Source organism: Crocodylus porosus, unplaced genomic scaffold (genome assembly GCF_001723895.1).
Source record: "Crocodylus porosus isolate Cpor-Errol unplaced genomic scaffold, CroPor_comp1, whole genome shotgun sequence".
NCBI lineage: Eukaryota > Metazoa > Chordata > Crocodylia > Crocodylidae > Crocodylus > Crocodylus porosus.
In genome coordinates this window covers 1,103,638-1,119,884 of record NW_017728911.1, presented here as the reverse complement: position 1 = coordinate 1,119,884, position 16,247 = coordinate 1,103,638, and the positions used below count along the sequence as shown (strand labels likewise).

The window sequence follows — 16,247 nt, the reverse complement described above, 5'->3', positions numbered from 1 at the left end:
CAATATGTCTCCTTAAAAAGCGGCTACTGGTATCAGCCTCCAAAATCTCTACTGGTATACCCCTGCCTTCAAGTGATCAAAATTTCTCCAGATGCAGGGGAGCAATTAAACAGGTGACAAATACCAAAACTGGTTTAAAAAAAAAAAAAAAGCAAAGAAACTTTTACTTCTCATTTTGTGAGCATCTTGATCGTCTATACCCCTTCTCTGATAAAGAAGTAAATTAAAACAAAACAAGAGTAGAAAGGTTGGCCACACATTTGCTAAAATGATAAAAGGACATTGTTTAGAAACTGGCTGTATTAGAGCCAGAATGGCAAGTTAACTGCATTAGCACTGATTGTAAAGTTGATCATCAAAACATACATCTCTGCATTAGCTCCACACAAAAGTTAATCCCAGACTGATGTCAACTTCATGGAAACTGCTTTGTACCACTGACTGCACACCCAGTACGATCTCTCAGCGGCCTGCAGGCAAACAAAAGCATTCAACTCAAGTTCTACTGAAGAAAGAAATCAAGGACAAAAGCAGAATGCCCTTTCCCATTCACTATTCTGAGCACAGCCTAGAAGAGAAGTTATATATAGGTGAAGGTGTGCACATTTTCAATAGTGGTATAAAGTTAAAGCAATACAAGCTTGTCAAGGCACAAATCTTTCACCACTGCATAAATCTTTAAAAATACCATAGGTAACTCTCTGGGGGCAGACATTTTTATTTATCTTATAAGGTAGCTATCTATTCTGCATTAAGGATTCCAATATGCACAATAGCTGTATTAAAGAGCTTTTTCAGAACACAATGAACAGTAAAAGGGATTAAATAACTTAATATTATTGTGGCTAAACAATCCAGTGATTACCTCTGACACCCACAAGTATCATTCTTAAACAAAAGCAGTTAATGAAGCTGCAAAAGTTCTGGAACCAGTTTCTGGCTATGCCCAGAGTTCTGGCAAGTAACCACAGCCAGTAGAGATTTAACCACAAATCTAAGACAGTTTTGGCACAGCATCCTGACAGAATTATTAGGGAAATTGCTTTAGAAGACTTAAAATAAAGGTCAACCAGTTAAAAAAAACAAAAACAAAAAAAGACGATGACTACTGCCCTCTTCTCTGATACTGGTAAGGACCTAGGGAACTCCTAAAGAAATGCAGCACTCAAGCAGGATTAGAATTTAAAAGCCACCCGCTTGCCAAAATCTGAAACAAACTATTCGGTGAAGGTCTGTGCCTAGTAAGAGTTAGTTTTCTACTGGATACCTCAGCTCCATCCAAGTCAAATAGGTTTTAATACACATCTCCACTTTCTCTCCCCATACCAAAGCTGTCTTGCACAAACAGTTCTTTAATCCCTTTTGCAATGTTCAGTTTGGATCCTTCCTCCAGTTTCTTACAATAGGCTTTTCATGCACAAATAACTTTAACTTAACTTCTGTTTAGCCAAGAGTAAGTCATCCGAATCTCCCACTTGCATAGCCTGAGGTTAAATAATCAAGACGAGAACCCAAAGGGAAAAATGCACTTAAAATACTGAAATAAGAACTACAGTAAAAAGTTTTGATGTGGTCTTTTTGTGTACACAAGAAAACTTCAAGCACAAGTGTCACCAGGAAGCCCAACCAGAGGTCAACCTTGCAAATAAGCTCATTTTTTATGGTCCTTTTGAAGGGGAAAAAAAGTAGGCTTATGTATCAGAACAATGCAGTAGGTATCTTTCCATGCTGGGATTAGATAGGGTCAGGCACAATATGGTCTGCAGGCCACATCTGGCCCGCCAGGCCATTCTTGCTGGCCCATGAGACACCTCCAAAAAACAATTATTACCAGTCCACAGCTACTCCTCTGAAAACCAGCAGGAGGAGGGCTTTCAGAGGTCACACACCATTGGACTGGGCAGGTTTTGTGCCTACAGCTCCATGGGGCTCCCAGCAATCCATGTAGAAGAACCAGGCATGATGGCACACAACTCAACAGCCGGTGAGTGGGTAGGAGAGCTCCTATCTGCAGTGCCAGGAGCCCCACATGGAGGAACAGAGACGGCATGGAGCCAGCCTGGCCTCACCCAGTGGTATATGGTCCCAGCTGCAGCGGCTGGAGCCCCATGTGCTGGCACAGAGCCATCCCAATGGCATGTAACTCCTGAAAGGAGAGCCAAGAGCCAAATGTGGCGGCACAGAGCCCACCTGGCCCAGTGATGGGAGTGTGTGGGGTGGGGAGTGTGTGTGAGGGAGGTGTGAAGTTTGGGGTCAGGGAGTGGACACCCCCTCTTTGACTTCTGCATGGCACATAGTCCCCACTATTGGCAGCAGCAGGCCCTCAAGGCACTCATGTCCATGAGAGGCAGCATTCCCCCACAGCACATAGCTCCAGCTGAGTCCTGGGAGCTGCACATGGTGGCACAGTGCCAGCCCAGTGGTTTTGCATTCCAGATGTAGTAACAATGGTTGGCCATTAATATAACAATGATACATATTACATCAAATAAGTTTCTAGGGAGAAAAATATTTTATTTAAATAAGAGAAAAGGTAGTAGATTATAAACACCGAGGATAAAAATTGCATGACTAATCAAAAGATTAGTCAGAACACTGAGGCTTAGGTTTTATTTCCTGCCACTTGATTACTTTTTTCATAATGGATTTTCCTTCCTACCTTTTTCACCCACCAACCACTCAACAAGACAGTGAAGAGTGTAAGCAAGGCAGAAAAGATGTAAGTTATGGTGACTTACTATTACACTTCAAACATTAATGCTTTATTTTTGTTGGCAGAAAAAGTTACAACCCACAAAACCTAGCTCCTACAGGCAATGTCAAATTAGGCTTCCACACGTATGCAAAAAACAACAGTGAGAGAGAAGACAAACAGCAAGCCTGTTACACAGTGCTAGCTAAGTTGTGTGCCCAGACACACAAATCTAGAGGGTAGGAAAATCAGCACATCATAAACCCCCCAAAATGCACATCTACTCTGACAGCTACGGACTTATCATTAAAAATAAGCAAAACTTAGGGTGTAGATGCATGTAAATGGATTGCTCCAAAATGTCACCAATTGTAAAGCAGTTCACAGTTGTGCGAAGTACTGTGGTTCCGGCACCAGGGAGCGGGAGTAAACACCCAGTGAGTGCAGCATGCTTTGCAGTGGGAAGGAAGTGTCTTGCTTTGGGAACCCCGGGTGGTTGACCTGTACAGGGGGCGGTGTTACTCTAGAATAGGGGTGCTCAACCATTGGCTCGTAAGCCAGACATGACCCGAGGCACCAGGTCTTCCAGCCTACAGAGCTCTCCATGGGTACATGTGAAGCCCCACAGGCCACATCCCTAAGTGCCCATTCCTAGCGTGTGGGACTGGGCAGAGGTAACACCGAGCCCTGAGCCAAATGTGTAGAGACAATGCAGAGCCTAGTCCAGTGTATGGGGTCTAATCCGGATGATGGACTGGCCTCATATCATTCATTGGCTTGCAGGGCCAAAATGTTGAGCATCACTGGTTTAAACCTAGTTCATTTATTTTCAGGCTGTTGATTACTTGCCTCACTCAGGCAGGAGAGGTAAAAGTGGGGAAAGAGGAAAGGTGGGGGATGTAATTCTTGAACCTGTGCTTTCTGGTTCCCAAGGCTGGGGCAGGGCAGGGTGCATAACAAATGGGCTATGCTTGAGTGAGGAGTAAAGACACAAATGCTGATTAGAAAGAGGATTTATTGAACAAGCAGGGCAAAGAAGCTCACTAATAGGGCTGTGCGAAGCTTCGGTAGCTTATTCGATCTGGAGAAGATTCGGCCCAATTTGGCAACCGAATCAGAATTGAATTGGGAGAGCAATTAAAAACTGAATCAAAATCGGAAGCCTCCAAATCCATTTGGAAAAGATTCAGAGATTTGGCCATGGACTAAACAGGCAGCAGTCCTCACCACACTGGACACAGCTGCCTCCAGCTGGTTCAAAACAGTACATGATTTTCCAGGTACACTATTGAACTGTTCCAGGTGGATTTAAACTACTTTAAAACAGGCTTCTATGTCTGTCCACTTCAGGTTTAAATTGCATTTAACCTATTCTAAGTGTTCTGTGTCTCCATAAAGTTGATTCCACTTGACAAAACAGGGTTCCCACTTCACCCTGCATAGGTTTACCTTACATCAACTATGGCTGGCTACTATCCAGACTATAGGTCACAGAAAAATAGGAACTTAACCACAAAGCTTCTATACTCCTTCCACAAAAGTAGCACATCATTATATAAATAACCAAAAATAGATTTGTGGATTTCCTTAGCAAGAATAACCTACAGTATTTAACTCAGCTTTTCCATTCATGAAAAACACATGGCTGTCTGACTTGCTGCAAAAATCCATATTTTCCCATGAATTATCTCCATTGAAGAGAAAGGTTTAGAAAATAGGTTATGCTCAAAAGAACCAGTGTTACTCTCTTATTTTATAAATTTCTGCAGTCTTACCTGAGACCTGAATCTTCAGTCAACAAGAAGTTTAACTGGTTATATGCTCATTTCTATTTGTACAGGAGATCACTTCTACTTACTGCCAATGGATGCAATAAAATTACTAAGCCTACAAAATGCTACAACTTCAAATATATTTGCATCATCACAGATCCTCACAGGAGGTAAGAGACTTCATACCAGCTATGAACTGACTGCCCAGAGGAGTCTTCCACCTACTGACTGCTCTCTGAAATACAAGCTTTCATTTCTACCCAGGAGAACTTTTACAATCTTTTCTCCAATGCCTGATGAAGGGTGTTTATGCCTGAAATCTTGCTATTAAAGATTTTTTTTCCCCCCGCAAAAATCCTGTTAGTCTAATAAAAGATATCATCTCTACAAGTCCTGACCGCCATTTCAACTTCAAATCTAGCTTTTTTTTTTTCTTTCAGGTACAAGGTGATCTTCTGCTGTTAGCATTCAGTAATAGACCTACATCAGAATAAAAATCTTGTGAGCCAAATTTGAGCTCCAAGAATAATTCTCTCTGCCAAGGTAAAAAGGAAGGTTACAGGCATGGAAATGCTGACAAAATTTAAACTATTGTCTATAATGTCATGAATATACTTCAGTAATTATGGTTTAATTGCCAGACTTGTCTATAAAAAGTGAAAGTACCTTGAGAAACAAATGCAGGAAAGAATTTGAACAAAAGTGCCTGCAGAAACTCCTCACCTTAAAACCACACTTAAAAACTAATTTCACAAAGCAACTAGAAAATGAGCAAGTTATGAAATGTACCTCTGAATTATACCATCTTAATGCTTTAGTCATTCACTAAGTAATCTGTAGAAGCAAAAAAGTCAGAAGACTTAAAAATTTTTGTTTCTAGACTCTGGATTCCTCCCAATCCCCCAGATGAAGCTTGCACATAAAATTAGGGTGTCAGAAGGGGCAAAGAGAAATAAATCCCTCTTCATCCAAGGGTTCGGGGGGGGGGGGATGAAAGCAAACAAACAATTCTAGAAGTCCAGATCAGGACGACCGAGCGGGGGTAATGGAAATGCAGGAAAACATCTAATCCAGATTGCGTATTTGACAATATTCTGAGGCAAAGAGAAGCTGTCCAGCAGCTCCTTCCAAAAACACCCAGCATTAAATCTTGACTAAGAAGATTGGAGAAGAGCCCCCAGCAGAAAAGAGGACCCAAGAAGAACATACTGCATTCAAAAGCTTGTCTAAGGCTAACCCAACAAAAGATATCAATCACAACAACCCTTGCATCTTGTAAAAACCAAGTTATTTGGTAATTTTGAGGTCCGCAGTCAGGAGGAAGAAAAGAAAGGTATGAGAAAAGAGATGCCAAAGTTAATGAATCACCACTACTTCCACCTCTGTGGAGTAATATGAGCTCCAGCACAGCAGGACTGAAGTCAAATAGTGCAGAGAAGATGAGGGAAGGCAGGTAAAACATAATACTAATGGTTTTTTAAAATGCGTAGGGGTTCCCCTGCCTCCCCTCCTCTTATTTCAAATGAGGGTATCAAATTGGTACCCTTGTGTGCGGACATGCACGTGTGGGCAGAGAACACCCTGTATAACTAGAAGACTGGTATGTGAAGAGAAAGCTCTATGACAAAGTTCAATTTTAACTATAACGTCAGAAAGACATTTCATTGCACTCACCTACAAAGTAAACAAGAACTATCCCTCCAGTACCTGTTTATTTGGAGGGAGGGAGGGAGAGAGGGAGGATATTGGACCTCCACTCACATACTCCCATCCTTTTCAGACATGATAAATGTAGCACCCAAGGCCCAAATAAAACACTAATGCCATTCTTGGGGAGAGAAGAAGAAAAAGGAGGCAGTATTCCTGGTTCACAGGTTCTTCTTCTCCTTGACTTGCAATAAAAGAAGCAGGCCTAGTAGCCACTACCCTACCCCATTTCACTTCATGCCTGTGGGAAAACCAAGAAAAACTGCATATGCAGCCACAAACCTACGTTATTACAGACTCTACAAAATATGGCACCCTTAGTTTAAAAATAAAACACTGCTACATAAAAGGTGTCTAATCCTTGTACACACTGTTTTAATTCTCTAGCACACATTTTGCCATTACTGTCCTTGTTTACATTGACCACATTTTATTCTTTGTTTTAATACCATGCAATAAAAATGTTCAGGATTAAAATTTCATACTATGAAACAGAATATAGCAAAGCCCCCCCCCTTGCAACCACAAAGTACATATGGCAGTATCTTTATACACCGGGACTCATTTGTACAGTGTGCATGTGAAGGATTTCAGGACTGCACTCAAGTGCTCCATGAACTGCCCTTGACTGCCAAGGCCATTTCAGTCGAGTCTGTCCACTTCTCCCTACTGGCAAGGTTCCCCTTTGCTTAAAGTGTTATAAGGGAAGCACAAAGCAGCAGGAACATTTGATTTGTTGTGGTCCAGCATAGTCATCAAGCAGTCCTTTCATACCCCAAAGCAGTCATCTTATGTTTAGACAGTAGTTGAATCTTTCCTTGTTGCAACCAAGCATCCAATATATGGCTTCAAGAGTCAGAGCCAGCAGCAAAAAAAAAAATGAAGCCGCGTCCTCAAGAATCAGTACTGACATTTCACCAACATAAATATATGATGAATGTTTGTATCATACCATATTTTCCTGCATGCTGTAGAATAAATATACACCTTGTTTGACTAGCAGAATCACACACCCTCAATCCCTTTCCTTATTTAAGTGACTGAATATCAACAGCTAGGGAGTAGAGCCTGCCCATTGCTCTTGTTCCTGGGTCTGTGCAGATTTTACTTCCACTTTTACTTATAACAGGCAGAAGCTGCTCTTATTATATTTCTCATATATAAATGCATTCCACAATTTCCAGACAATGGTCTTTGGGAAAATGTATCTGTTGTCTGTGAGGAAGTATGGTATTCTGGGAAAATCCTGTGTCCCTGATGATAAAAGCACATCACATCTTCCCCAAACTGCCAACATTAATATCAGCAAAATTTGTCTGATGATCCACCAGTATTTGTATAAACAAGGGTTTTCTTTTCCATGATTGTAGTCCTACCATTTAAAAAAGGTTAACAAAAATAAAAATACAGTCACTTCATGTCTAGCCACTGAGATAAAATTTTAAAAGTATAAGTCTGACAGAATCACGAAATCTATTTATGCTAATGCCAGAACAAAGAATTTACATCTTAATGTCAAAGCAGGCTATTTCATGCTTAACGTATCAGATAGAGAAGTTGCATAGCGCTTTCCTGTCCGCAGCTTAGTTTCCAGAATTCTAGATTCCAGAGACGCAAAGAAAAGCTTTAGAACTTGATACTGTTGAGCTTCAGAGCCCGCAGCAGGAGAAATAAAGAACATAAGACCCATACTGGGCCAGATCAATGGTCCACCTAGCCTAGTATCTGGTCTCCAACAGTGGCAGGAGTAGATGCTTTGTGGCAGAGCACTGAACCAGATCTTGAGTGATCTCTCCCCTACTTGTTACCCTCCCTGGCACTCACCATTACTGGTTTAGAGAGACCAGAGGAAACCTCTCCAACTGTTCTTTTTAACACTTATTGCTGTATTTACTCGAATACCAGATGACCCCAAATATTTATTCAAGCAAATATTGCCATATTTATTTGAATAAGAGACTAGTTAGATTCTATATATGGAAAACATACATACTGGTTATAAATTTTCCCATGTATAGAGTGTAATTATTGGAGGTTTGTCCTATGTTTTCCCCTTCCCATTGCTACAGCAGGGAAAATAAGTCTGGATGGTCAGGTAGCCCATTTCTCCCTGAAGTTCCTTTCTCCCCTTCCTTACTGCCAGACCCTGCTCTCCCTGAGCACATGGGAAAAAGCAGCAAATTTGGAAAAACAAAACGCACAAAAAAACCCCTTGAAATAAACATAGTTTACCATAGAGTTCATCCAGAATTGATGCAGTTCGCTTTTTTTTGAAACTACTGCAAGTTTTAGCACAGGTACTCCACAAATACACTTTTAAGCAGCACTTTAGGATTTGTGTAGTATAAATTGTGCATATTAGTCCAAAGCCAAAAGGCTCATGATTTATCATATAGTTAGTTGGGCTGGGCCCTAGCAGAGTTGACCACATTTCAAGCCAGGGTGACCCCACAGCTCAGGGCTGGGACAGGGTTCTGGTCCTGCATCTCCCATCATGTAGTGAAGTGTGCATGCATGCGTACACTCCAGATACCTCCAGGTGTTAATTAGCACCCCCTCATATTTGAAATCAGAGGTTCTTGTCACAAGTCCTGGAACGCTCCAGAAATTTATACACAGATGGAGGTGCAGGTCCAACTCCAGCTCACGGACAGCAGGACCACACTAATCATATACGACAGACTGAGACAGGGGCTGACAGGGATTCTGGGTGAACTGTTTGGGGACCCATTTAATGATTTTTACCAGACATTTATGTAGGGGTGCACCGATAGCAATTTTGGGGGCCAACACAGATAGCTGATTTTTAAGGAGGCATATCAGCCAATACCAATCCAATTTTCAATCCAATTTGCATGCAGTCGGTAAGTCTATTGTGGTGGAAAGGAAAGGGGGAGAGAAGAGGCATGGGGGTGCAGATGAATGCTGCTACGTCGAGGGAGGGGGCAGGGTGGATGTGGGACAGAGCCACAGCTGTCCGGGGGGGCAGCACCCACCACTGCTTGCAGGAAGGCATGTACCCTCTGGATCAGCATGGGGCAGGCAGGCTGGAGTCAGGGCTGTGCAGGGTTCTTCTCAGCAGGGGCTAGGTTTGGGGCAGGCTGCAACCATCCCAAATTTTGCCATAGCCCTGTTCCCAGCACTGCCACCACCTGCCCGGCACAGCCCCGGCTCCAGTCTGCCTGCACCACACAGATTGGGGGAGGGCACTCCCCCATGCCCTCCCAGAGTGCAAGCAGCAGCGGGAGCTGCCCCCCTCCAAGCCTCCCGAATGAGCCACAGCTCCATCCCATGTCTGGCTGGGTACCCCACCCTGGCTGGACAGCACCTGCCCCTGCCCCCTCCACACCCCTTCCCTCTCCGCTCCCCTTCCACCACAACAGACTTATCAGCTGCAAAAAGCTCTGCACGCTGCCAGCCTCTGCTTCTTGCTGCCCGCATGTTGCGCTGTGGTTGCACGCACACCTGGGCATTTATTGGCCAAATTATCAGCCACATTGGGCCAATTTCCAATACAGCAATTTTCTTTATATTGGTACCGAACCTCTATCAGACCGATGCATTGGTGCACCTCTAACGTTTAAGGCTAGTGAAGAAACAGGACTCTTTAAAAACTAGAAAAGAAAAGGCACAACTCAGCTGTGGTAGTAAAGAGGGAATCTAAACAAATTCAATGTAGTAGCTCACCAGGACTTGAAAGAGAGTTTTTGCGTCGGGCGAGGGGGAAGGCAGGTTAAATCAAAAAAAACTTTGGATATTTTTTAATCAGAGAAAACCAGGATCCCTACTTATTAGCAGATGTATCTGGGTATATGTTAGTATAGTCCATTACAATAGGAAGTGAATTCTGCTTAATGCAAGTTACTGTATGTGATCCCTGAAGTTTACCATGTTCTATTTCAGTCCCCCTCCCACTACAGCAAGCACAAAAGTAACTAGACAGGTTTACAGAGGAAACAATTTGCAAACATAGCATGGTTGGTTAGGACCATGTTTTGGCAACACTTCTATAGGTTACAGCTTTTGCCAGTAAACGGACTGTTATATTGACAGAGAAGTATTTTTTTGCAGCTTATTCTTCTTGGAGAACCAAGAGAAGCAGAGCAGAAAATGGTCTACATCATACATTTGCCAGTATAGCTAGACGGAGTCTTATTATTACTGGCCAGCCTCTCCTGGCATAAATCTGGCCTAAAACAGCCAAGTTTAGAAAGGCACATTATTTGCAAATTTAACTACATATCACTGGAGTCCAAACACTTTATAGCAAATTAAAATTCCATAAACTTCAATACTTAAAAGAGTTTATTTTCATCCTGGGCATATACATGTATCAGCTTCTTTAGAGCCCTGCACCCCAGAATTTTACGTGAATTAAATATGGACTTCTTCAAAGCAGGCAGCACCTTATGCAGTGGTTCTCAACCTTTTTAGACTCAAGGCACCACTCAAAAAATGCCAGATCTTCGTTTTCACTTGTTTTGACTATAAAAAAAAAATAGATAAATTCTGCTATTGCAAAGCACTCAGAAAGATCACAACAGGTCATAATTTTTTTTAACACCATGAATTTCTATTTGAAATCTCTGGGTTTAATCATGTTTGCACACTCAACAGTGCTAACACTGCATGGCACCCCATGGTGCTCTTGAAAGGCTCCCTAAGGTGCCACAGCTCCATAGTTGACATTCACTGGCCTGAGCACTGCTACTGTGGTCCCCAAACTAACAGGACTCCCTGCACAGCTGTTCCCCACAGGTCCCAGGCAGAGTGGTCAAACTGCAAGCTAACCCAGGCATTGGGGGGGGGGGGGGCAGAGCCACGTCTGACTCACGCTGTAGACAGTAGCTGTGGCAGCATGCAGATTCCTTCCTCCAGCCAGCTCACAGGCAGAAAGGGAGATGAGGGAGTTAAGGGAGCTGAGGAAGCAAGGAGGAACCTGCATGCTGCCACTAGTGTCCCTGGCTGAGCCAGGCTCCTGGCACAGCTAGTCGCTGCAGCACCAAGCAAGAGCAGGTCAGGAATGGCTCTGCGGTTCTCCCTACACCCAAATCATCAGCGAAAGGCAAGGGTGGGGGGGAAGGAGAGTTAAAAATTTTTCATGTGTAGAATCTAATTACTGGGGAGAGAGGTCATCTTAAAAATTCAAAAGTCATTTGGATTGGAGTACATATGGTAATACCCCTCTTCTTCAAGCTAAAATTCAAATTTTGTACGGTTCTGCTCTTAGAATTTGACTTCCGTCATGTGGCAAGATTCCCTGCTGCACCCTTCCCCATGTCACTTTTTCTTTTTTAAATTACGTGGTGAGGTACTTCTTACTTGGAACCATCTTCTGTACACAATTCCAGTTTCTTGAACCATGAATAAAAAGGGTTCTAGTTGTGCTTGTCCATTTGGACCCCAACAGTTTATTTCCAAAGCTAAAAGGCTTTGGACTACCAATCAAAATAACCAGCAAGTTATAGTAGTGCTAAAAATGTTACTAAATTACAAAAACAAAAAACCTATACATTTCAGCATATAAAATGAGGGAAAACTCTCGAAACTTACTCCTGTTTCAAAGCTGGATTTTCAGATTTTTTAAACTAGGAAAAAAAAAATTACTGTTTGGGACTTCCCCCCTATTATGGGCTTTGTACATTCCCTGGCTTGTGTTTCCTCTTTTTGTGCTGTACACTTGACATACGAGTATTTAAAAGTCATATTATGACAGTGCAAACAAATCTGCCACTTACGATCTTCTTATCCAATAGAAAGGAAAAGTGAGGCGTGAAGCTTAAAAACCAGAAATATCACAACCTAGTATGAACAGGGACGAACTTCAGCTGCAGATCACTAGCAAAGAGAATTTTTACTTCTGGAGCAATACTGAAATATACAGACAAGACAGTCCCTACCCTAAATTATCCTAGTCTCCAAAGAACACCAACATGAACAGGGATGCAATTCTCCCCAGGATGAGTAGATGAGTTTGCTTTGGGATTTTTTTTGGTATGTTTGTTTGTTTTTGTTTTACATTACAGTAAAAGCTTTGTTATCTGGCACCCATGGGGAATGGGGGGTGCCAGATAACAAAATATGCTGGTTAAATCGAGAGGTCCGAACAGGAGTCTTTGCCTGTTCAGGCCACTGCTTCTCCCGCCGCCCCTCCTGCAGCATCGCCAACCCTCCCACGAGCCCCAAGGGACAGGGAGACTGGCCCTGGACAGCCTGCTTTGCCCCACGCCATGGGGGTCCAGAGAAACCGATGTGCCACGGTGGGCATTTCCAGTTTCACTCTACCTTACAAGATGCCATACTGGTCAACAGAACATGCCAGCTTGTAAGGTGCCGGTGAACAGAGCTTTTACTACACATGTACAAACTTAATTAACAGTAGTAAGAGTTTAAACCTTTGCCTATCTGTGTAACAGACTGTAGAAAAGTAGATTTTAAAGCAAATATTTTAAACTAAAAGTAGCTCATAAGTAAGCAAATGAAAGAGTAAGGCAAGGAGAAAGATTGATTTTTCTTAAAGAAAAAGTATGCATTTCGAGTTGATTTCTGAGGTGCCAGTCTACCATTGTGGCAGTGGTACTTTAAAACTTGAAGACAGAACTTAGAGAAAGTGTTGCTACAAAAAGTCACAGCAGCTAAAAAAATGCTAAGGGATTCCTTTTTAGTAAGTTTGTCAGTTTGGCCCATTCAAACAAAAATAATTCTGCACACCTAAATGCAAAACCATAATCCAGGAACAAAGAACACATGGTAGGTACATGGGCTGATGGAATATAACCTGAATGGCAAAGTCTTTGAAAAGATTCAGGGACCATTTATAAAGAAACATCCCGGCACAACATTGAAGAAAAAATCCAATTTGATACTTGGATGCAGAGGCAGGAGTTGTGTGTAGATAGAGTAATTCTATGTTCTGGTGTCAAGGTTTGTATTGAGCAAGTTGAAAAAAAGAGAAAGAGAGACTACAACCAAAAACACCCATATACTTATTTGAGGACTGGAGAAGATAGGTCATGCTGCTTCAGTGTAAGTTATCTGTCATACCAAAAAGACTGAGAAGTAACATACAGTGTTTAAGTATTTCCACACAGAGAAATATCCCAAGCACCAGAGGATACCTAGAGCCAAGTGAACAAACATCGGTCAGATGAACTCAAAACAGGAACAAGCAAAATTCTAACAGGGAAGTAATTAAACTATACAAACGACAGGTTCTCCATCACTTGGCATCTTCAAACAGAAGTTTGTGCCTGTGTTCATCACCAAATGACATCTATATCACCTAGCTTATTCTAACCATCCTTTAAGCTCAACTCTAACATTTGTTGTTTTCTTGCAAGTCTCACAGATGCTTGACACTTTTGGAGCCCCAGCTTCTGAAGTCACAAGTGTCAGGTTTAATTTAAACTTTAAATGCTAAAGTATCTATAGTACTCATCAACACAGAAAGAAACTTGAAAGTAAACTCCCTAAATGCTCAAAATTCAGATGACAATAAGGAGGAGCAAATTTAAAAGTATCGTCTTTTGGGTGCCTTGATTTCTGAATGCATAGTTGGCAATGCTGAATACACAGATGCAAGAATTGTTGGGCCTGCTTCTCCTACCCTAGGAGCACTGTTAGATATTAGTAATTACAAAAGAGTAAATTAAAGAGGAAGTCTGCAATAATTAACAGCTGTCTAAAGCATCTGCTGATAACACCTACCTACTGTCTTGCAGCATGTGGTTAATGATTAGTTCTACTTTGTGGATTTCTTCAAGAAGCTCAGGTCAGGTAGTTGTTTGAAAGACAAGACAAGACATCTTGTTGGTCATGTTATTTCACATGACAGCTACATAGTTATTGTCTACAGTTTTCTAATCTTCTTTTGCCTTCATCTGTCAGCAAGCTAGGAAGTAACTCAGCAAACCTCTATCAAAATCTTACCTGTCCACATTTGCAGATGCAAGCAGGTAAACGGAAGCCATCATACCAGACAAAACCAGTGATCCGAGACATCACAGATGCTTCAGAAAAAACATGCGCTAGACCCTCAGCAACAGCTCTTTTGAACATAATATCCTACCAGATAAGTGCACTAAAAGCCAGATGAATCATCCAATCCAGTTTTTGCAGCATATAAATGCAGAAACGTTACCTGTGCTTAAGATACAAATAATGACCGTCCATCATAAACCTTCACTAAACCTGAATTACAGGTTACTATGACATGAGCCATTGGTTTCACCTTAACACACCAAGCAAATGCAGTGGAAGGAAGTAATATCTTTACCTCCTCCAGCCTTGCTTACATATTTCCATATTAGAGGAGGCAAGACTATTAATGGCACAGCTTAATATATGGTGGAACATACTGTATAGTGTATTAAGGCTTCTGACGTTTACAAAAATTGATAATTACTTGGATTATAAAATAATCAAGAATCTTACAGAAGGTTCTGAACCTAAAAAGAGTCACATATAAAATCACCCTATCTGCTCTGTGTTACAAAAGCCATGGCACAGAAACTCAAACCATTATTAACCATCACATGGATTTGGAAAAAATTCCCCCTCCCCCTTTAATGTGGAAAAAGCTGTTAACAAATTCAAGTGTGGATTTAAACAGTGTATGCTTCAATGGGAAAGTACTACCACAGATTTATTAAGTGCCAACACTGCTAAAAGCAACAAATACCAGCGCAGTTAAAGTTGGTATGCCTCTTCAGATTTTGACTTTATAGCTGTAGTTAGCTGAGTTGCTATGTTTAATACTCTACATTTCAGTTAAAACTGCAAGTCTTGGAGCGTGGCAGAAAAGTTTAAAGATTAACAAGAAAATGGAAAGTGTTTCTGGACCCTTTGCTACATAGGAAACTTAAGATTGGAAAATCAGCAGTGGATAAACACTGAACAATGATCTGACAAAAAATAGTGCAACTTTTGAATTTAAAAGTGTTGCCTCTCATGCTGTTGCAACTTTACATCCAGGTTTCCTCAAGTTCCTTCCACTGACTGGCTTTGCAGGTTAACTGTCAAAGCTAAAAGAATAGATGTTATTTCATGCATGTCCCACTCTTTAAGGAATCATGGGAATCTGAAATGGTGCTACTGCATTACAGGACAGAACAGTCTACTCCATCAACCGAGATCAACCTTGGAGTCCATGATGTTTTTCTCCCAGAACCAGAAGCCCAGGAACCAAAGAAAACCTGTTCCAAGCTCACAGCTACCAGATTCTGAATAATTTACTACTGGACCTGATCGGCAGCTGGATAAAAAAAGATGGCCAATCTAGACAGTTTGATCATGAATCCTTCTTTGCTCTGAAATTATTTGGTAGAGAGATCATAACATGTAATAGGACATGGAAAATAAACCCAACAAGCAAGGTAAGCAAGTAAGCAAGGTAAAAGTTGAGTTTCAAAGCATTTCCTCCTTTTGGGAAAGCAAGAATGAAAATACACAGGACTCAACTCAGTTTTCTGACAATGTTTAGACCACTACGGGCCTACATTAACACAGAGGGCACTCAAATGTTCTTGTTTATCAACATTAAGAAATCTAGCACCACACAGATTCAAGCAAATGCTCATTTCAGATCCTGAAGTAGCAGTGATTACCTGAGAGGCTTCAGGTTACAGCTTTCCTGGCTGCTCTCTCTATTTCTGTCCAAGAGTAGACTAATAGTGAAGTAAGCCCTTGTATAAAATGTTCCTGTACAGGTTGCCCTCGCTTTATGCTGTACATGTGTTCCTGGAAAATGGCACATAAATTGAATTTGCATAAAGGGAACCCACTTTACAATACAATAGGGATACGTTCCAAGATCTTGACTGTACTGACCCCCAGACCCATTTCTACAAGACAATTTTGGTACTCGCCAACACAGGAACGGGCAAAATACAGCCCACAGGCTGCATCCAGCCTACCAGGCCATTCTATCTAGTCTGCTGAGTCCCTAAAAAAAATGTCGAAAATTAATATTTATTTGCCCCTGGCTGCCTGTCAAAGATGACAGTTGCCAGGGGCAGCAGGAGCCAGGGGGAGCCAGCAGGACTCAGTAGCAAGACCAGCCCAGCCCTGCCCTGCCC

At 41.9% G+C, this 16,247-nt stretch overlaps 1 protein-coding gene across 5 annotated transcripts in view; it reads right to left on the bottom strand.

The window, feature by feature from the left end:
• CSNK1G1 (casein kinase 1 gamma 1) overlaps nucleotides 1-13,957 on the bottom strand; it is a 137,417-nt gene extending 123,460 nt beyond the window's left edge. For all 5 annotated transcript variants that reach the window (XM_019533231.1, XM_019533232.1, XM_019533233.1 and 2 more), the window contains exon 1: nucleotides 13,879-13,957. The gene's annotated coding sequence lies outside the window, so the exon portion shown is untranslated. The remainder of the gene's footprint in view (nucleotides 1-13,878) is intronic.
• Between the last annotated feature and the right edge of the window lie 2,290 nt (nucleotides 13,958-16,247).